Consider the following 23,546-nt stretch of genomic DNA (forward strand, 5'->3'; position numbering starts at 1 on the left):
TGAGAAACATACTGATAATTTAAAAAAAGATAAATTGTGTTGAACTAATTTTTCTGTGCCCTAAAATTAGCTGCATCTGAATAAATTCTATAAAATCATTCAGTTCATTGTCATTAAATATTCTTAGTGGTAATTAAATTTTTTAAATTACTATTTCCCCACTGTTACTTCTTATTGGCAAGAGAGGTATAGTTCCTTACTCGTCTATGTTTATGCTAGAAAAACCTAAATTTCATAATAAAGAATCCTAATTCATCTTGCCAAAAAGTACAGAACAATTCTAACCAAATAAAAATTGAACAAAAAAATAAATAAATAAAACAGGACTTCTTTCTGTTTCACAACAACATTATTGTTTGTTTCATTAAATGATATTACAAATCATACTAAATCACATTGGTTTTAATTTCATTGTTAAATAAAAAGTCAGGCACTTTCTAATGACAATGGACAAAGGGAACTTTCTAATGCCAATGGACAAACAAAAGTTCTATAAACACTTTATAGAAAAATTGTGTATTTATTTACCAAATGTATTTAATAAAAATTCAGGTAGAGAGTCAAACATAAAAACCTTTTTCTGCAGTTAATCAGTCTGTTTATCTTATACTACATATAAGAAATGAATGAAGCACATTCTATTCTCTAGGAAATGTCTTCAACAGGTTTTAAGAGTTCAAGGACAGAGTTCAACCTCTGAAAATTACAAAAATTTATTTTAGTTTCAGTTATGAACATTTTCAGTACTCAAAGAAAATAAAGTATATATAAAAAGTACCAATGTCAAATCATTTTCATTTAAATATATCACATCTTCACAGCGATACTGTCAATGAAATCTTCTTGATCCCTGATTCATACACAGTCTTCAATGTTCATTATTTTAAATAGTTTGCTAAGATTTTTAATATTCCTAAAGCCACATGGAGGCAGTATGATTTAACTGAGCAGTGCTAAAGTCAAGTCAGGTACTCTGGGACTCTGTAATTTAGTCATCAAAATTAGGGAACATTTGAGGGACTAGTTATCTACTGATTAAATCTACTTATATATTTTTAAACATAAAAATGATTAAAGAAAAAATTTACATTATCACCAATATATAAAATATAACATTGGATCCACCATGGTTGAAAGAGGCAGGGGTTATAGGACCCACAGTGCCGTACACACAGTGCCATACTCTCCTGGCAATCTCCTTCCTCAGATCCTAATGCATTTAAACAGAACAAGAGAATCCAATTGCCCTTACAAAAAGAGTTTTTAAAAAACCCTGGTAAAGGTGATGGGATGATCTAAGCAGCAAACCACCATGATACAAACCTGCACATTCTGCACATGTACTTCTGAACTTAAAAGTTATGGAAAAAAATTAAATAAAAATCACTTGTAAGATTGTAAGTTTTTTTAATGTCCTTTTTTCTATAATTTTTATATATGGATTAAGTGTTCTTACTAGTTCTCACCAAAAATACTCTAATATTGCTTCTTTTAAATAAATAAGTTTCACCAATAAAAACTACGGTAACATTAACATCCAAGAGTCTTGCATACACAGAAGAAAGAAAAGTTAAGTGTTTCTCAAAGGATACCTATTTTTACCAAAAGCTGGTTACATATGAAGAAAAAAAAGCATTACAAATTCCAAAATTAAAATGTTTCTTTACTTTCTGTGAAAAAGCCTGATAATTTTTTTTTTTTTTTTGAGATAGTATCTCACCATATCACCCAGGCTGGTGTGTAGTAGGACAATCATAGCTCACTGCAGCCTGAAACTCCTGGGCTGAAGTAATCTTACTGCCTCAGCCTCCCAAATAGCTGAAACTACAGACACACACCACCATGCCCAATAATATTTAATTTTCTGTAGAGACACAGTTTCACTGTGTTGTTCAAGCTGGTTTGAGCTTCTGGGTTCAAGCAATCCTCCTGCCCTGGCCTCCCAACGTGCTGGGATTACAGGCATGAGACACTGCACCCACTGATAAATGCGTTTCAAAGCTGAGTATCTCTTATCCAAAAATGTTTGGGACTAGAAGTGTCTCCCATTTTGGTTTTTTGTTTTTTGTTTTTTTTTTATTTTGTAGTATTGCACATACATAATGAAATAACTTGGGAATGAGGCCCAAGTCTAAACATAAAATTCATTTATGTTTCTTATACACCTTACACTTGGCAAAAACTGCAATTACTTTTGCAGCGACCTAACTACATATAACCTAAGGTAATTTTACACAACATTTTTAGTAATTTTGTGCATGAAATACAGTTTGTGTTCAGTACTTATCTGTGAAATTTTCCACTTATGGCATCATGCTGGTGCTAAATCACAATTAATGTTATTATGTTCTTATTGTAAGTCACAGAAACAAATCTTTTTGTCAATTGTGTTTTTGACTGTAATTACCTTGGACATTTTGTCACTCACAGACAGTTGTCTTGATCCTCTAATGCATTTATAATCAGCCATAGGACTTTGACAGGCGGTCTTAAATGCAGGTTTCTGATATCTTTGGCAATTGTGGCATTGGAATAAAGGGAAACCATTCAGGACTCACAAAGAGATGAAATGTTCATGAATGTCAAGCAGAACAAGAGTTAACTGAATGGACAGAACTAATAGAAATCTTAAGTAATCTCTTCTAACTTTTTTGCTTAAAACACTGATGAACCTTGTTTTATTTTTCAGAGTCAAGGAAACTTTTCTTTTGAGCTATCTAAAGTTTTTAACAATTGAGTAAGGTATATTCCTATGAACAAAGTTGGGAGAATATCTGTTTCTTTCTGCTTGGTTTCTCCAGAATTTGGAAACTTTTTAAGTATTTTTGACGTATGGCAATATAGTGGTTGCAATAAAAATCCATTTTCTTTTGCAACCGGGCACAACTGGAGAGACTGGTTGTTTCACCAAGGCTTTGACTGGAAGCATATGCTTCCCTTTAAGGAATTAAGCTTGACTTGCAGAGCCAATAAAAGCCACTTCAGGAAACTGGCCTCACGCCATGTCTACACAGTTCCTGTACAGGGTTCCTAACTTGTGGTGAATAAAGAATGCTGCTTTCTATCAGGCCCTGGAGCCCCAAATTATTTTGAGACCTCAAAAAGAGGGGAATTTACTCAATTAACAGGTATTTGAGAGTACAAACCCATAGTTGGGCTCAGCTTTTAAAAGTCTTATCTGAGATTCTATATGGAACAGAGCTCCATCAGAGCCAATTTTAAAAGCTTTTGTGAAAATAATTATTCTTGCTGCACTTTATGCAAATGACTAGGCCAAGTATAAGACTAAAATTTATTTTACAAACAACTCAGTCCTATCATGATTTGTTTGTAACAAAATAAGACTGGAGAGAAAGAAATAAGTTTCAAAACTTATCATACACTTGTCATTAACTTCTAGTCTCCTTAGTTGTTTTTAACTTTTGTCTGTATTTTAGGTTAACCCTGATTATTTCTATGAACCAATCATTGATCTCTGGCCACAGCTCAGAAGAAACAAAAGAGATGGCTAATGTAAAAATCTGGATCAATATTCCAATTCTGGGCAATTATCCTGCAAATCCTACCAGGTGGTGGGAATAAATGGGGTGCCCATAACCCAACAGTTTCTTTTTGTTTTGAAAAATAAGACCAAAGCAGCTAACCAAACCAAGCCCCGTGCACCCAAGTCTTAGCAGGCATAACTACAGCCGCCAGTTATCTGGGCAGGTCAGCAGCCTCAGGATTTGTGAGCTGTCCTTAACCCCATGTTTTGTTTTGATACATGTCTTCTAATAACCTGGTTTGTCTCTTCTCACCTTCAGGCCATGCAACCGGAGCCTCGACCGATGGCTCCCTTTTACCAGGGACCCTTAGATAGGCCTCTGAGGGAGTTCTGACTGCTGTTTTCCCAAAACAGCATCCCTGTCAGTAGGAAGCAGTTAAGATTGGTCATCATCCTTAACCCAAAGGCAGTTAGATGTACCTCTTCGGAGCGGGGGAAATTGATAGTGACAAGAGGCAGTCAAATGCCTTGGCAGTCAAATGCCTGGGTGGGTCCCTGGTGAAATCTGACATCCACCCTGAAGACAGTTTAAAGCCTGAAAGCCAAGCTACAAGTCAAATCCACAGACTGGATTGAGAACAAGTCTTCCTGTTTGACACACTTTCCTCCAACTGATCCCCATCCTTCACCTATTTTACATATACCTACCCTTTCCTAATTGGTTTTCTACACTGTCGTGCCAACCTTTGAATGGAGTCTCTGGTTTAATTTTTTTTTTTGCACACTCACAAACCAATCAGCACACACTTCCCTATTCTGAGCCCATAAAAGCCCCAGACCCAGCCACATTGAGAAAAAAAAAAAAAAACCACCAAACTGCAGGGGTGGGGGACCACACTCGCATCCCCTCTCTGCTGAGCTGCTCTGCCAGTCAGTAAAATTCTTCTCTGCCCTCCTCACCCTTCAAATATGTCAGCATATCCTAATTTTTCTTGGACATGGTACAAGAGCCTGGGAACCACCAAATGTGGGTACAAGCCATAACACAGGCAGGCCAAACAGGCAGGGTGCCTTCAATGGCAGGCCCAAGGCTAAGCAAGGCCTGGGTGCAGGGCAAGGGGACATCACCAGCCATGGAGGTCCTGGTTGGCAGAGTGGCCAAGAAAAATCCTTCATCAATACCTCACACGTAAGGCATATGAGGCACTAAACAAATGATTATGGAATTACTAGACATAGCCAACAACATATTTCTAAGAGCACAGCCTTACAGAAAAAAGTATATTACAGACACATAATCACCAAAGATAACCATTAGAACAAAGATGGGCCAATTAATGATACTAATTTATTAGCAAGCAAAGAAGTGTTCAAGACCTCCTTACAGTTGCATTAGAACTTAACAATACGCAAGGTAGAATCAATATTAGGAAATCCAATTTTATCCACCCAACAGTACCATGAAGTTAACACAGATACCATTATCCTTACTCTATTGAAGATCAATAATCAGAAGTGAAGTGGTTTCCCTAAAAAGGTAAAAGTAAGAAAAAGACAAGCTGGAACTCAGAGTCAGTTCATCTGACTCCAGTTTCAGGTTCTGTCCAGTGCACTACTTCCTCAAAAAATCTTTGTACTACTAAATTTTTTTTTTATTGTTGTTTGTTTGCTTCTGAGACAGTCTTGCTCTGTCACCCAGGCTGGAGTGCAGTAGTGCAATCTCAGCTCACTAAAACGTCCACCTCCCAGGCTCAAGGGATCCTCCAACCCCAGCCTCCCGAGTAGCTGGCACAATAGGCACATACCACCATACCCAGCTAATTTTTTGTATCTGGGGTAGAGACAATATTTTGCCATGTTGGCCAGGCTGGTCTCAAACTCCTGAGCTCAAGCGATCTGCCTGCTTCAGCCTCCCAACATGCTAGAATAACAGGCTTGAGCCACTGTACCTGGCTGTAAATTATTTTTAAGTTCTGTAATTCACTGACTTGTTTAACATGGCATCCTAACAGGCTTCTATTCTTTGAGGAAGACTAAAGCTTTCACCTACTGTTACTATTATGAAAAAACAGAGAATGTATTGCTATTAGATTAAGTCCTATTCTGTTCTCAAAACTTCAATTTATCTTTCCCCAAATCACCTCCTTAATAGCTTTTGCTGAATTCACACCCAGAGAGACCATTATCTGTGAAGGGCATGATATGCTGGATTATAGGGCCACAATCTTTGACAGGATTTCCTTCACACAATGTCTTCAACCTCTGTTCCAATGTCAACCTTATAACTGTATGATATGAGAACAATAATTTACCACTACTTCAGTTATGTTAAGCACTACAAAACTGAGATGTTAGCTAAATGCCATTTTATTGTTTTACACTTGACTGTATTTCACCTAAATCTGAAGACAAATAGGCCACTCCCTTTTTTGTGAGTAAATCCTCTCTGGAAACCAAGTTACCTATTAAAACATGGCTAACACAGTGATGGAGAGGGAAAAATGCCAGTTAGACTAGATGATGGCATAGGTCTAAAGAGGAGACGCTGGGGCCAGCAAGCACAATAAATAACTTGTTAAACTTCACAGGAGATTCTGATACCCATATCCTATACTCCCATTCTACTGAGAGTCACTAGATTAGAAGGCTAGGAAAGCTCAGCAAATAAGCAGTCTAGTATTTCTTTACAACATATCAGCTTTTTTCATTGTTTCTTTCTTTTATTTATTTATTTTGGTTGGAGAAGGGGCTGAATCTCTCAAAGTTGCAACATACAAAATTTAAATCGGTGTGCACGTCCAGGGGTGTTATCTAAAAAAGTACTAAGAACCAATGCTGGGTCAGGCACAGTGCCTCACACATGTAATCCGAGCACTGTGCCAGGCCAAGATAGAAGGATCTCTTAAGACCGTGAGTTTGAGATAGCCTGGGAAACATAGCGATATCTCATCTCTACCAAAACTAAATAACTGAGCTGATCACAGTGGCACATGCCTGTGGTCCCAGCTACTAGGGAGACTGAGGCAGGAGGATCACCTGAGCCCAAGAGATCGAAACTGCAGTGAGCTAGTACTGTACCACTATACTCTAGCCTACATGACAGGTGAGACTCTGTCTCAAAAAAAAAAAAATTTAAAAATAAAACAACACTGCTACAGAAACTGTGTAGTCAAAGTTTGATCATTCTTATAGGAAAATATTAACTAAAATAAATAAATGCTCTATACCATCTTAGTAGATTAAAAAGAATCCACGCATCCTGCTGAAATTCCAAGTATTGTTATCATCTAACAGCATTATCAGTTCTAATTAGATGTGTAATCAATAATGGGATTTTTTCCAGAAACTTTGATGTATATATTATTTAGCAAACCTTCTCAAAGTTTTAAATGATATTACATATCACATTTTATAACAGGCCACTGAGGAATACAGTAGGAACAATGCAAATTCTAAATTCTAAATATTTGTATATCCTATATATGCATATGAAATATACATATAAAAATAATTATATGTTCTATAAATAAGGAGATATCAGAAATAAAAGAAAGTGAAAATTCCTAAACATTGTAATGGTTTACTAAGAAATGCTGTTTAATCATCTTGGAAAATCTTTTAAAGCATAATTGGGTTCTATCTGTCAGAATGTTTTAGAAGATATAAAAATACTTCCTTAAGGTATAGGAATTAATAGAATAAATTTCTAATCTACAGCACGAATCTATGATCATGTTCTATTTTACATAGTACATAAAGAGTAAACTTTATAGAAGGTTACAAAGTGTTTAAGCTTCTGGTGAAGTTAACTTGCCAATGAAATATGAAGATACCAAGAACTTACAGACCAAATTTATATTTTTTTATTCACATATTATATAGTTCATTTATTCTGGTCACACCTGGTTTGGAGTTTCATAAGTACTATAGTATAATTTAATAATTCAACCAATGAGTATGCTTGCAATAAATATGCAATTGTTGACATTTTAATCCATGTTCATGTGTGAACACACTTAACTCATATCAGCTTTACATGTGTGAGGCACTGTGCCTGACCCAGCATTGGTTCTTAGTGCTTTTTTAGATAACACCCCTGGAAGTGCACACCCATTTAAATTTTGTATGTTGCAACTTTGAGAGATTCAGCCCCTTCTCCAACCAAAATAAATAAATAAAAGAAAGAAACAATGAAAAAAGCTGATATGTTGTAAAGAAATACTAGACTGCTTATTTGCTGAGCTTTCCTATTCTTAACTTATCTAAACTAATACTAAATATCAAAGCAAATTCCACAGCAATTCTACAAAACAAAATCCATCAGAACAACTTCTTTCCAAACCACAAACAAAGCACTTCCTAGAAAAAGAAAAAGAAGAGTAGTTCTTAACAGCCCTCCTACAGATAAACTAGATGTTACCAGTGCTGCCTGCTGAGTTACTATGATCAGAATCCTTTGTGGCACAAATTTTTTAAGCAACCCTGGAAACAACTTCAAAGCTTTCTCATAACCCCACAATGATGAGATTAAGATTTAAGTAAGCTGCCCTCTTACTAGGTGTCAGAAACTAGCAAGCAAAGCATGCTTAATACTACTCGAAAGGAAGGGGGTAATAGATGGATGGATTAGAGAGAAGAAAAAAAGAGTTAGGAAGAAGGAAACTTAAACCAATATAAATAAAGACATTTATAAACCAATATAGATGAAGACATTTACAGATAGATCTTTATCTATGTATTTATATCTATATCCAGACAGAGAGGTGCATATTATACATTCTCACCTCATTAAATACTTTTAGAAAAATTGATTATACAACTGAATGTAAAATCTCAAAGTAAAGATTGCACAATTAAAACTTTAAAGATTTAAAATTAGGACTACCAGTATTTATTTACTATTTCAAAAAAAGAAATTGTTAGTCATCACAATATGTTTCTTCCACTCTTTCTAGTATATTGCTGGCATTAAATTTAAAGACTGAACTGTACACATTTCAGTTGCCAACTGGCTCCTTAAACGGCTGCTTCTCCAACCGTTCAACCTTAGACCTCTTCTCATACTCGACTTTCACACACTAATCTACTTCCATAGTTTCAACGACCACCTATCAGAGGAAAACTTCCCATTTTTATTTCTCTAACTACCATCTTTCCCCTGAACCTAGGCTCACATTTCCGGCTGCCTGCTGGCTATTTCCACCAGCATATCATTGATTTTCTCTGTGAATTAAGGGCATAATTATAATTCTTTTTCCTTACCAAACAAGAACTACAATACTACGTGTTTCATTTTTGGTGCTAGATGTAATAATTTTTAAATATGCATAACTCCAATGATAGCAAATTACTTACAAGCTTTAATGGATCTTGATATTTAATGAAATCTTACATAAATTCATGGAGGGTAAAGAATACTTTTTCAGAGCAGATTAAGCTACTAAGTTAACTCTTGCAAATTCCAGATAAAGCACAGACACATTTACTTAAAACAAGACACATTATAAGGCAACTTGTCAAGAGATAAAGCAAAAAGATGCTTTCCTCTGTTTTAAAGTTTAACTCCAAAGGAAAAAAAAATACAAAACCTGATTTTTTTTTAAGTCACTAGGCTTGTGAACAACACTAAAAAACAAAAATTAAAGTTTTTAATTAAACCCAACCAGGAATTGTGATTGATATGCACAGATATACATAACTCACAACAGAAAAAACTACAGAGCTATTTCCCAGTATTGTTATCGGCATCACCTAATAAACAAAAGAACTAAATCAACACATACACAAAGAGTTCAATAATATAACAATCAGATCAAGGGAAGGATCAATTTTTCTTCAGCAACAATGTGGTAACAGTTATAAGGAAGCTAAACAAAGCCAGACTTAAATTTCTTGTTAAGTCTTTAAAACAATAAAAACACTTCAGCTAATAGGTCATAATCTGTAATATCTAAAAAGTTTCTTTGAACAACCAGTATCTAAGAATGAAACACTATTGCAAAAGCTCATTTACAGGAAATAAAAACAGAAAGCTTAAAAAAAGAAAAAACCCTAACCTATCAAAAATGAAAGTAAAACAGAAAATAAATCAGCAACCCAAATCCATGCTATCACCTCACATCCAGGAAACCTCTCTTTACACCCTAAGAAGGTACTGCTCTTAATAATAGTAACACTCTTTTACTTTGGTATTACTCTATTTGAACAAATGTTAGTGTTCAAAAAAGAAAAAAAGCCAACTAACAAACCAACAAACAAAAAACAAATTGAATGGTAAGCTGTCCTAAGATGGGCCTAGACAGACTGCCACATTTTGAGAGGTAGTAAAATAGTAACATCGAGAAACTTTGAAGAGTTACACTGAAGTCCACAGATCAAGCACTAAAAGAAAATAACAAAAAAAAATAATTAATATTAAAGTGGAATTCTAAAAAAAATAAAAAACAAATTATGCAAAGGAAGTAAGAAGGCAGATAACTGAAAAACAGAAAAAAAATTATAAAATGGCAGACTCAACCTAGCCATACCAATAAATAATCAATAAATGCATCAAATGTTAATGAACTAAATAATCTAATTTAAAAGCTAATATTAGCAGAATAGATTTTTTTAAAAGACCCCACTATATGCTATCTGCTAACAACATACTTTACATAGAAAGACACAGATGTCTGAAATTAAGTGGAAAGAAAGATACAGACTATGCAAAATGTAAACATAACAAGGTTGGAATAGCTATATCAATATCAAATAAAAATAGGCCAGGTGAGGTGGCTCATGCCTGTAATCCCAGCACTTTGGGAGGCCAAGGCAGGTGGATCACTTGAGGTCAGGAGTTTAAGACCAGCCTGGCCAACATGGTGAAAACCTGTCTCTACCTAAAAATACACAAATAAGCAGGGCGTGGTGGCATGTGCCTGTAATCCCAGCTACTCAACAGGCTAAGCCAGAAGAATCACTTGAACTCAGTGGGTGGAGGTTGCAGGGAGCCGACATCATGCCACTGTACTCCAGCGGAAGGCAACAGAGTGTAGCTCTGTCTCAAAAAAACATAAAAAATAAACTTCAGAGCAAATAATATCTGAGCTACAGAAGGACATTCCATATTGATAAGAGGTTTAATTCATCATGACATCATGAAGAAATGGCAACAAAAAAAGTGTATACACCAATAAAATCCTCACAGAAATTGACAGCACTAAAAAGAGAAACAGACAATTCCAGAATCACAGTTGGAGATATTACACTTTTCTCTTGGCAAATGATAAAACTAGACTAAGAAAATTAGTAAAAATAGGTAAGTAGTTCTCAATAAGAAGAGATTTGTCCCACGTGGACATGTAGCACTGACTGGAGAAATTTTTGGTTATCTCAACTTGGTAGTGAGGGGAAGGCAGTGCTAATGGCCTATACAGGTACACTGCACAAGAGAGCCCTCCCAATAAAGATCACCTGGCCCAAAACATGTCAACAGTCCCAAAGTTGAGAAATCCAGCTGTAGACAAACAACACTATCAAAGAGCTTGTCCTTGCTGATAAAAAACAACAACAAAAAAAAAAACGTACAAAGAGGCTAAAGATTATCAATTGATGCAGAAAAGACATACAACAAAAATTACATCCATTCATGATAAAGGTTCACAGCAAACTAAAAATGAATGTAAACATCCTAACACTGACAAACAGCATCTGAAAAACCATCCCACAGCTAATAATATACTTAATGATGAAAACCTGAATGCCTTCCCCTAAGAGCAGGTACACGGTAAAAATATGCCAGTACAACAAGGCAAGAAAAGAGAATAAAGAATATACGGATTGGAAAAGAAATGAAACCATACCTATTTGCAGACAACATAATTGTCTATGTCGAAAATCTCAAGGAATGTACCAAAAACTCAAAACTAATAAGTTCAGCAAGGTTACAGAAGTCAGGATAAACCACACACAAAAAAAATTATATTTAAATGTTGTGGCAACAAACATGAAAAATAAAATTGAAAACATAACACTCTACTTCACACTATATACAAAAATGAATTCAAAATGGATGAAAGACTTAAAAGAACTAAACTATACAACTTTTAAAAGAAAACATGGCTGGGTGCAGTGGCTCCCACCTGTAATCCCAGCACTTTGGGAGGCCAAGGAGGGTGGATCACCTGAAGTCAGGAGTTTGAGACCAGCACGGCCAGTATGGTGAAACCCCATCAATACTAAAAATACAAAAATTAGCTGGGCATAGTGGCACGCACCTATAGTCCCAGCTACCTGGGAGCCTGAGGCAAGAGAATCGCTTGAACCAGAGCAATGAGTATCATGCCACTGCACTCCAGCCTGGGTGATGGACCAAGACTCCACTTCAAAAAATAAACAAATAAATAAATAATAAAATAAAACATGGAGCTAAATATTCATGCTGGTAATAATTTCTTAAATACAACACCAGAAACACAACAGGCTAGGAACAGTGGCTCAGGCCTGTAATCTGAGCACTTAGGGAGGCGGAGGTGGACAAATACCCTGAGGTCAGGAGCTCGAGACCAACCTGGACAACATGGCAAACCTCATCACTACTAAAAAATACAAAAATTAGCAGGTGTAGTGGCATATGCCTGTAGTCCCAGCTACTTAACAGGCTGAGGCAGGAGAATTGCTTGAACCCAGGAGGCAAAGGTTGTAGTAAGCAGAGACTGCACCACAGCACTCCAGCCTGGATGACAGAGCTAGACTCTGTCCCAAAAAACAAACAAAACACACACACACACACACACACAGAGGGAAAAATAGATAACTTGAACTTCTTCATCAAAATTAAAAATTTTTGCCATGCACGGTGGCTCACACCTGTAATCCCAGCACTTTGGGAGGCCAAGGTGGGCATATCACAAGGTCAGATGTATGACCCCAGCCTTATCAACATGGAGAAACCCTGTCTCTGCTAAATATACAAAAAAATTAGCTGGGCATGGTGGCACATGCCTGTAATCCCAGCTACTCAGTAGGCTGAGGTAGGAGAATTGGTTGAACCCAGCAGGTGGAAGTTGCAGTGAGCCAAGATCACACCACTGCACTCTAACTTGGGTGGCAGAGCAAGACTCTGTCTCAAAAAAAAAAAATTTTTTTAAGTTTGTAAGTTTGTGTTTCAAAGACAAGATCAATGAGGTAAAAACACAACACTCTGGGTGAAAATATTTGCAAATTATGTATCTGGTAAGAAAAACATATATAGAATATCTAAAGAACCCTTAAAACTCAACAATTAAAATATAAATAACCCAATTAAAAGATGGGCAAAGGATTTGAATTGACATTTCTCCAAATAAGATACATAAATGGTCAAACACTATATGAAAAAATGCTCAATATCATATCATTAGTTATCTGAGAAATGAAAATCAAAGCCATAATGAAATACTTTACAATCACTACAATGACTATCATCAGAAAGACATAATAACAGTGACAGCCAGAATGTGAAGAAATGAAGAAATTAGATCCTTTATATATTTGGTAAATAGCTTGGCAGTTCCTCAAAAAGCTAAACAGAGATACCATATTAAACCACCAATTCCATTCCTGAGTACATAATCCTGAAAAATAAAAACATATGTCCACACAAAAATGTGTCCACAAATGTTTATAGTAGCATCATTCATAACCAGGAAGTGGAATAATCCAAATTTCCATTAACTTATGACTAGATAAAGTGTGACATATCCATATAATTAATCATTATTTGACAATAAAAAGTAATGAAATGACATGTATGACATTAAACTTTGAAACCATTACACTAAGTAAAAGAAGCCAGTCTCCAATGACACATATTGTATGACTCCATTTATATAAAATGTCCAGAATAGGCAATCTATAGAGACAGAAATTAGTGATTCCCTAGGGCTGGATAAGGAGGATGAGAGATTAGAGGTGACAGTTAAAGGGGTTTCTATTTGAGGTGAATACAATGTTCTAAAATTGTTTGTGATGGTGGTTAAACAACTTTATGAATATATTTAAAAAACAATGAATTGTTTAGTTTTCAAAAGGGTAAACTGTATGGAATATAAATTATGACTCAATAAAGCTGTTTTAAAAAACGGGAAAAAAAATCATTTACAATTGTTCCCAAAAAGGGAAACAGGTGTAAATCCAATTTGTGTATGAAATGTATTCTGCAAATTATAAAAACTGATGAAAGAAATAAAAGATCTAACTAAATGGAGAAATATACGATGTTTATGAATGAAATAGCCAAAAACTGAAAACAACATAAATGGCCTTCAACAGATGAATGTTTAACAAACTCTGGTACATCCATATAGTAGAATGCTACCAGGCAATAAAAAGGAAAAAACTAGTAATAGAAGCAGTATCTTAGAGGGATCTCAAGGGCATCATGCTTAGTTTAAAAAAGGAAAAGCCTACGTCCAAAGGTTATACATTGCATGACTCCATTTATATAACTTCCTCAAAATGATATAAATATAGAAATGGAAAGTATATTAGTTGTTACCAGGAGACAGGAATTGATGAAGAAGGGTGCAACTACAAAGGGATAGTCCAAGGGCAATCCTTGGAAATAATGGAACAGTTTTGGACATTGATTGTGGTGGTGGGTAAACAAATCTATACATGAGAACAAACAGCACGGATACATACACGTACACAAATGAGTGTGCATAAAAATTGGTGAACACTGAATGAAGTCTGTAGTGTAGTTGACAGTAATGTCAACTTCCTGGTTTTATATTATACTACAGTTACTTAAGACGCCATCATTGGAACAAGATGGGTTAAGGGTTCAAATGACTCTATGTAATATTTGTTCAACTTTCTATGAGTGTGTAATCATTTAAAATTAAAAGTTAAAAAAACATAGTGACAGGCATGGTAAAAATAATGTAAAATAATGTAGCAGAACTGAAAACACACATATTAGAGGTATTGATGAATGGTATTAGTGGTATCACAAGTGATATCAGTGGTATCAGTAAATGTATACAGGTTTAACTAACATTAAAATAAATGGACTTTCAGATTGATTAACCAAATAAAACCCTACTTTACTTTGTGTACAAACAGACACAAATTATTACAGAAAGGTAAAATATAGTAGGAAAATACAAGTAAAAAGAAAGCTAGAGTTGTAATCTTGATATCTAAAAAACATAGAACAAAAGCCAAAAGGCATTAAGCATTAAGTAAGCATTAATGCCCTTTGGCTTGAGTTGTGGATTTTTTAGACATCAAGAAAGAAAAACAAAGCATGGTGCAAGATAGCAGAATAGAAGCCTCCCCTGTTCATGCTCTCTGCACGAATACCAAATGTTAAAAATGATCTGCGCACAGAAACATACCATCACAAGAACCAAAAATCAGGAGAGCAATCACTGTTTCTAGTTTTAACTTCATATTGTTGAGAGGCATTGAGGAAGATCAAAGAGACAATCTTAAATCACTGACACCACTCCTCCCCCATCCCCCAGCAGCACTAATGCAGTGCAGACAGTCTGTGCACTTGGGGAGGGAAAAGTGCAGTGACTGAGAGACTTCACATGGAACTCGGTGTTGCCCTGTCATCATGGAAAGCAAAGCCATGCTGGGCTCAACCAGTGCCTGTGCACAAAAGGAGCCTTTGGACCAGACCTAGCCAGAGAGGAATCACCTATCACAGCGGTCAGAACTCAAAAGTTTCTCAGCAAGACTTGCCACTGTAAACCAAAGTACTCTGACGTCCTGGGTAAGCCTGAAAAGCAGTCTAGGACACAAGGACTGCAATTCCCAAACAATCCCTAGGGCTGGCCAAAGCTCAGAGGCAGAGGACTAGGGTCGCATATGACCTAGAATAACACCAGTAAGGGTGGCTAAAGGAATGTTTATGCTATTCCTCCCCCAACCTCAGGCAGTAAAGCTCACAGCAATAGAAATATCTCCTTCCTTCTGCTTAAGGGGATGAGAACAGAGAGTAAAAAGGACTTTGTCTTACATCTTGGACACCAGCTCAGCCACAGTAGGATAAAGCAATGGGCAGAGTCATGAAGGCCCCATTCCAAGCCTTGCTCCTGGATGACATTTCTAGACATACCTTGGGCCAAAAGGGAACCTTCTGCCTTGAAGGAAAGCACCAGTCCTGACAGGATTCATCAACTGCAGACTGACAAGCCCTTGGACCCTGAATAACCAGGAGCAATGCCCAGGAAGGAGTACATCATAAGCCTTATGCTCTGAAAAATGCTGACTATGGATGTGTCCTAGCACATTCCCAACTGTGGTGGCTACAGCAAGACTCCTTCCATCTGAGAAAAACAGAAGGAAAACCAAAGGGGACTTTATCTTGCACTTAGGTACCAGCTCAGACACAGTGGAGCAACAAGCAGACTCCTGGAGTCCCCAAGTTCATGTCTAGGCTCTTGGATAGCAGTTCTGAACCTACCGCAGGCCAGAAGGGAGCCCACTGCCCTGAAGGGTGAGTCCCAGGCCTGGCAGCATTTACCACTAGCTGACTGATGAGCCCATGGTATTTAAATGAACATCAGCGGTGGTCAGGCAGAAGCCTGCTATGGGCTGGTGGTCGTGGTGCCCACATGTAGAGGCTCCTCTGTCTATGGAAAGGAGAGGGAAGAGTGGGAAGGACTTTATATTGTGGTTTGAGCACCAGTTTAGCCACAGTAGAAAAAAACATCAGTCAAATTTTTCTTACTCCAATCCAAGGCTCCCAGATAGCATCTTTGGACTGCAGGGTCTGGAGAAACTAGGCACCCAGAGGGAAGGAAACAAACCTGGCTGGCTTTGCCACCTGTTGACTATAGAGCTTTAGGGATGTGAGTGAACACAGGTGGTGCCAGGTAATGGTTACAGCAAGCCTTGGGCAAGACCCACTACTATGATGGCTTCAAGTCTGACCCAGCACAGTCCCAGCGATGGTGGCCACAGGGATGTTTGTGTCACCTCATTCCCAATTCTAAGCAGCTCAGCACAGACACACACACACAGAGAGAGAGAGAGAGAGAGAGACCCTGTTTATTTGGGAGAAAGTAAGGGAAAAGAATAAGAGTCTCTGCTTTAATCCAAAGAATTCTTCCAAATTTTATCCAAGACCATCAAGGCAGTATGAACCTCTACCAGTCAGCAAACCCACAATGATATTGGGCTTGGGGACCAATTGTTGAACCAATTCACCAATTCCATGAAGAAATAACTCAGACAGGGGGAAGATCCAAGATGGCCGATTAGGAGCAGCTCAGGATTGCAGCTCCCAGTGAAAGCACAGAGGGTGAGTGGACGCTGCATTTCCAGACAGATTTTTATTGCCACAGACCAGGAGATTCCCAGGCAGAGGAGCCCCAAGGGTTGCCAGCGCAACTGGTTTGACCAGCACAGCTGTTTTGCTAGCGCCTCGGCACAGCAGTTCTCCATACAAAATACACGGGTCTGGGTGCCCTTTTAGCTGGCGATTGGAGCTCTGGGAAGGCAGAGTCTCCCATTCCTCTGATTAAAAAGGGGACTGAAACAGGGAGCAAGGCCAGGAGATTCCTGGGCAAAAAAGCACCACAAATCTCAGCGACCCAATCTGAAAGTCAGCAACTACAAAGATGACAGGTAGATAAATCCACAAAGATGAAAAGAAACCAGCACAGAAAGGATGACAACACCCGAAACCAGAATGCCTCTCCTCCTACAAGGAATCACAACTCCTCAACAGCAAGGGAACAAGGTTGGATGGGGAATGAATGTGATAAATTGACAGAATCAGGCTTCAGAAGGTAGGTAATAAGAAACTTCTCTGAGCTAAAAGAACATGTTCTAACCGAATACAAAGAAACTAAGAACCTTGAAAAAATATTAGACAAAATGCAAACGAGAATGGACAATTTAGAGAGGAATACAACTGAATTGATGGACCTAAAAAATACAACACGAGAACTTTGCGAACCATGCACAAGTTTCAACAGCCAAATTGACCAAGGAGAAGAAACGCTATCAGAGGTCGAAGATCAACTCAATGAAATAAAACAAGAAGGCAACATTAAAGAAAAAAGGGTAAAAAGGAATAAACAAAGTCTCCAAGAAATATGGGACTATGTGAAAAGACCCAATCTACGGTTGATAGGCGTACCTGAATGTGACGAAGAGAATGAATCCAAGCTGGAAAATACTCTTCAGGATATTATCCAGGAAAGCTTCCCCAACCCAGCAAGGCAGGCCAATATTCAAGTCCAGGAAATACAGAGAACACCACAAAGATATTCCGCAAGAAGAGCAACCGATTCACCAGGGTTGAAATGAAGGAGAAAATACAAGGGCAGCCAGAGAGAAAGGTTGGGTCACCGACAAAGGGAAGCCCATCAGACTCACAGCAGATCTCTTGGCAGAAACACTACAAGCCAGAAGAGAGTGGGGGCCAATATTCAACATCCTTCAAGAAAAGAACTTTCAACCCAGAATTTCATATCCAGCCAAACTGAGCTTCATAAGTGAAGGAAAAATAAAATCCTTTGCAAACAAGCAAGTACTCAGAGATTTTGTCACCACCAGGCCTGCTTTACAAGAGCTCCTGAAAGAGGCACTACACATAGAAAGGAACAACCAGTACCAGCCACTCCAAAAACATACCAAATGGTAAAGAGCACCAACACAATGAAGAATCTGCATCAACTAATGGGCAAAACAGCCAGCTAGCATCAAATTGGCGGTATCGAATTCACACATAACAATATTAACCCTAAAAGTAAATGGACTAAATGCCCCAGTCAAAAGACACAGACTGGCAAATTGGATAAAAAGTCAAAACCCATCAGTGTGCTGTATCACATGCAAACATACACAAAAGCTGAAAATAAAGGGGTGGAGGAAGATTTACCAAGCAAATGGAGAGCAAAAAAAAGCAGAAGTTGCAATTCTCGTCTCTGATAAAATAGACTTTAAACCAGCAAAGATCAAAAGAGACAAAGAAGGACATTACATAATGGTAAAAGGATCGATGCAACAAGAAAAGCTAACAATCCTAAACATATACGGACCCAATACAGGGGCACCCAGATACATAAAGCAAGTTCTTAATGACTTACAAAGAGACTTAGACTCCCACACAATAATAGTGGGAGACATTAACACCCCATCGTCAATATTAGACTGATCAACCAGAAAGAATATTAACAAGGATATCCAGGACTTGAACTCAGAGCTGGAACAAGCAAACCTAACAGACATTTACAGAACTCTCCACCCCAAATCGACAGAATATACATTCTTCTCAGCACCACATCACACCTACTCTAAAATTGACCACATAATTAGAAGTAAATCACTCCTCAGCAAATGTAAAAGAACGGAAATCATAACAAACAGTCTCTCAGACCATAGTGCAATCAAGTTAGAACTCAGAATTCAGAAACTAACTAAGAATCGCACAGCTTCATGGATACTGAACAACTGGATCTTGAATGTTGACTGGATAAACAATGAAATGAAGGCAGAAATAAAGATGTTCTTTGAAACCAACGAGAACGAAGACACAACATAACAGAATCTCTGGGACACATTTAAAGCAGTCTCTAGAGGAAAATATATAGCAATAAATGCCCACGTGAGAAGCAAGGAAAGATCTAAAATTGACACCCTATCGTCTAAATTGAAAGAGCTAGAGGAACAAGATTAAAAAAAACTCAAAAGCTAGCAGAAGACTAGAAATAACTAAGATCAGAGAAGAACTGAAGGAGATAGAGACACAAAAAACCCTTCACAAAATCAATAAATCCAGGAGCTGGCTTTTTGAAAAGATCAACAAAATAGACCACTAGCCAGATTAATAAAAAAGAAAAGAGAGAATAACCAAATAGATGCAATAAAAAAACGATAAAGGGGATATCACCACAGATTCCATAGAAATTCAAACCATCATCAGAGATCATTACAAACAACTCTATGCACATAAACTAGTAAACCTGGAAGAAATGGATAAATTCCTGGACATTTGCCTCCTCCCAAGCCTAAAACAGGAAGAAGTCAAAACCCTGAATAGACCAGTAACAAGGTCTGAAGTTGAGGCAGCAATTAACAGCCTACCAACCAAAAAAAGCCCAGGTCCAGATGGGTTCACAGCCAAATTTTACCAGACATACAAAGAAGAGTTGGTACCATTCCTTCTGAAACTATTCCAAATAATCCAAAAAGAGGGAATCCTTCCCAAATCATTTTATGAGACCAACATCATCCTGATACCAAAACCCGGCAGAGACCCAACAAGAAAAGAAAACTTTAGGCCAATATCTAGGATGAACATAGATGCAAAAATCTTCAATAAAATACTGGAAAGCCAATTGTAACAGCACATCAAAAAGCTTATCCACCATGATCAAGTAGGATTCATACTGGGGATGCAAGGCTGCTTCAATATACACAAGTCTATAAACATAATTCACCACATAAACAGAACCAAAGAAAAAAAACCACATGATTATCTCAATTGATGCAGAGAAGGCCTTTGACAAAATTCCACAGCCCTTTATGCTAAAAACCCTTAATAAACCAGGTACTGACGAAACATATCTCAAACCAACAGCCAATATCATACTGAATGGGCAAAAACTGGAAGCATTCCCTTTGAAATCTGGCACTCAACAAGGATACCCTCTCTCACCACTCTTATTCAATATAGTACTGGAAGTTCTAGCCAGAGCAATCAGGCAAGAAAAGGAAATAAGGGGTATTAAAATAGGAAAGGAGGAAGTCAAACCGTCTCTATTTGCAGACAACATGATTGTATATCTAGAAGATCCCATCATCTCAGCCCAAAATCTCCTGAAACTGATAAGCAAATTCAGCAAAGTCTCAGGATACAAAATCAGTGTGCAAAAATCACAAGTATTCCTATACACCAATAACAGACTTAAAGAGAGCCAAATCAAGAATGAACTGCCATTCACAATTGCTACAAAGAGAATAAAATACCTAAGAATACAACTAACAAAGAACCTAAAGGACCTCTTCAAGGAGAACTAGAAAGCACTGCTCAACGAAATTAGAGAGGACACAAACAGATGGAGAAACATTCCATGTTCATGGTTAGGAAGAATCAATATTGTGAAAATGCCCATACTGCCCAAAGTAATTTACAGATTCAATGCTATCCCCATCAAGCTACCAATGACCTTCTTCACAGAACTGGAAAAAACCACCTTAAACTTCATATGGAACCAAAAGAGAGCCCACATCATAGCCAAGCCAATTCTAAGCAAAAAGAACGAAGTGGGAGGCCTCACACTACCGGACTTCAAACTATACTACAAGACTACAGTAATCAAAACAGCATGATACTGGTACCAAAACAGAGATATAGACCAATGGAACAAAACAGAGGCCTCGGAGGCAACACAACATATCTACAATCATCCAATCTTTGACAAACCTGACAAAAACAAGCAATAGGGAAAGGATTCCCTATTTAATAAATGGTAATGGGAAAACTGGCTAGCCATGTGCAGAAAGCAGAAGCTGGACCCCTTCTTGACACCTTACACTAAAATTAACTCCAGATGGATTAAAGACTTAAACATAAGACCTAACACCATAAAAACCCTAGAAGAAAATCTAGGCAAAACCATTCAGGACAAAGGCATAGGCTAGGACTTCATGACCAAAATACCAAAAGCATTGGCAACAAAAGACAAAATAGACAAATGGGACCTAATCAAACTCCACAGCTTCTGCACAGCAAAAGAAACAGTCATTAGAGTGAATCAGCAACAAACAGAATGGGAAAACATTTTTGCTGTTTACCCAACTGACAAAGGGCTGATATCCAGAATTTACAAAGAACTAAAACAGATTTACAAGAAAAAAACAAACAAGCCCATTCAAAAGTGGGCAAAGAACATGAACAGACACTTTACAAAAGAAGACATACATGAGGCCAACAAACATATGAAGAAATGCTCATCATCACGGGTCATTAGAGAAATGTAAATCAAAACTACACAGAGATACCATCTCACGCCAGTCAGAATGGCGATCATTAAAAAATCTGGAGACAACAGATGCTGGAGAGGATATGGAGAAATAGGAACACTTTTACACTGCTGGTGGGAGTGTAAATTAGTTCAACCATTGTGGAAGACAGTGTGGCAATTCCTCAAGGACCTAGAAATAGAAATTCCATTTGACCCAGCAATCCCATTACTCCCATTACTGGCTATATATCCAAGGGATTATAAATCATTCTACTATAAGGACACATGCACACGAATGTTCACTGCAGCACTGTTTACAAAAGCAAAGACCTGGAACCAACCCAAATGCCCATAGATGATAGATTGGACAGGGAAACTGTGGCACATATACACCACGCAATATTATGCAGCAATCAAAAACGATGAGTTCATGTCCTTTGTAGGGACATGGATGAACCTGGAAATCATCATTCTCAGCAAACTGACACAAGAACAGAAAATAAAACACCACATGTTCTCACTCATAGGTGGGTGTTGAACAATGAGAACACCTGGACACAGGGAGTAGAGCATCACACACTGGGGTCTGTTGGGGGAAAATAGGGGAGGGACAGTGAGGCATAGGTAGTTGGGGAGAGAAAGCATGGGGAGAAATGCCAGATATAGGTGAATGAGAGGAAGGCAGCTAATCATACTGCCATGTGTGTACCTATGCAACAATCTTGCATGTTCTTCATGTGTACACTAAAACCTAAAATACAATAAAAAACAAAAAAAAAGAAATAACTCAGACAAATCAGAAATGTATTACATACAACAAGACAACTGTCCTGGTCAATAAAGCAATGCTGCAGAGGGAAAAAGTGGGGACACTATCTTAGATTAAAAGAAAATAGGTCAGGAGCACCTGTAATCCCAACAGTTTGGGAGGCCAAGGCAGAAGGATCACTTGAGCTCAGGACCAGACCAGCTTGGGCAACATAGTGAGACCTCATCTCTCCCTAACATAAAAATAAAAAATTAGCCAAGCGTGGTGGTGTGCACCTGTAGTCCTGGCCACCGGCTAGGGGCTCAGGGGAGTGGTGGGAGGGTGGTGCTGAGGCAAGAAGATCCCTTGAGCCTAGGAGATTGAGGTTCCAGTGAGCTATGATCACACCACTGCATTCCAGCCTGGGTGACAAATGAAGATCCTATCTCAAGAAAAAGTACTTTTAGAAAAAGGAGGCCAGGCACAGTGGCTCACGCCTGTAATCCCAGCACTTTGGGAGGCCGAGGCAGGAGAATCATGAGGTTAGGAGTTCGAGACCAGCCTGTTCAACATGGAGCAACCCCATCTCTACTAAAAATACAAAAATTAGCCGGGCATAGTGGTGCATGCCTGTAATCCTAGCTGCTCAGGAGGCTGATGCAGGAGAACGGCTTGAACCCAGGAGGCGGAGGTTGTGGTAAGCCAATATCACGTCACTGCACTCTAGACTGGGCAACAGAACAAGACTCCATCTCAAAAAAAAAAAAAAGAAAAGAAAAGAATAGGGAAACAAAAGAAATATATCAACACACATAAACTTTGACTAGATTATGGTTCAAAGAATAGCATTAAAAGCCATTTTAGGACAATATTAACTGGATGGTATGAAAAAATCATTGCTAATTGTTTTGTGTGCGATAACAGTGTTGCGATTCTGGAGGAAACTATCTTTATTTTAAGAGATAATGCTAAGGTATTCTCGAGTGAAGTGGCATGATGTCTCTAACATGTTTCCATATGGTTCACACACACAGAAAACACATACATTCACATACATTCACACACAAAGTAAAATGGCAAAATGTTAATAACTATTGATTCTAGTTGATTGTTACAAAGGTGTTCAACAGTTTGTGTTGAAAAGTAGGTACGTAACTACAAAATTGCTATTATTCGAGTGCTAAATATGAGTAAATAGTAGCTACCTTGTTTAAAGTATCTTTAGTTTCAAATATGTGACATATTTCAAAAATATATTATCAAAATCCATATTCACAATTTTTAATTGATTAGGAAATTACCATCACCAGAATAACTCTCTCATTACTTATGGGCAAAAAAAGCAAAAATAATACTCAACACA

At 37.7% G+C, this 23,546-nt stretch overlaps 1 protein-coding gene across 5 annotated transcripts in view; it reads right to left on the reverse strand.

Annotated features, from left to right (window-relative positions):
- Window positions 1–23,546, reverse strand: part of TMEM135 (transmembrane protein 135) — a 343,152-nt gene that overhangs the window by 214,327 nt on the left and 105,279 nt on the right. The gene's annotated exons all lie outside the window — the stretch shown is intronic.

Source organism: Callithrix jacchus, chromosome 10 (assembly GCF_049354715.1).
Source record: "Callithrix jacchus isolate 240 chromosome 10, calJac240_pri, whole genome shotgun sequence".
Taxonomy (NCBI): domain Eukaryota; kingdom Metazoa; phylum Chordata; class Mammalia; order Primates; family Cebidae; genus Callithrix; species Callithrix jacchus.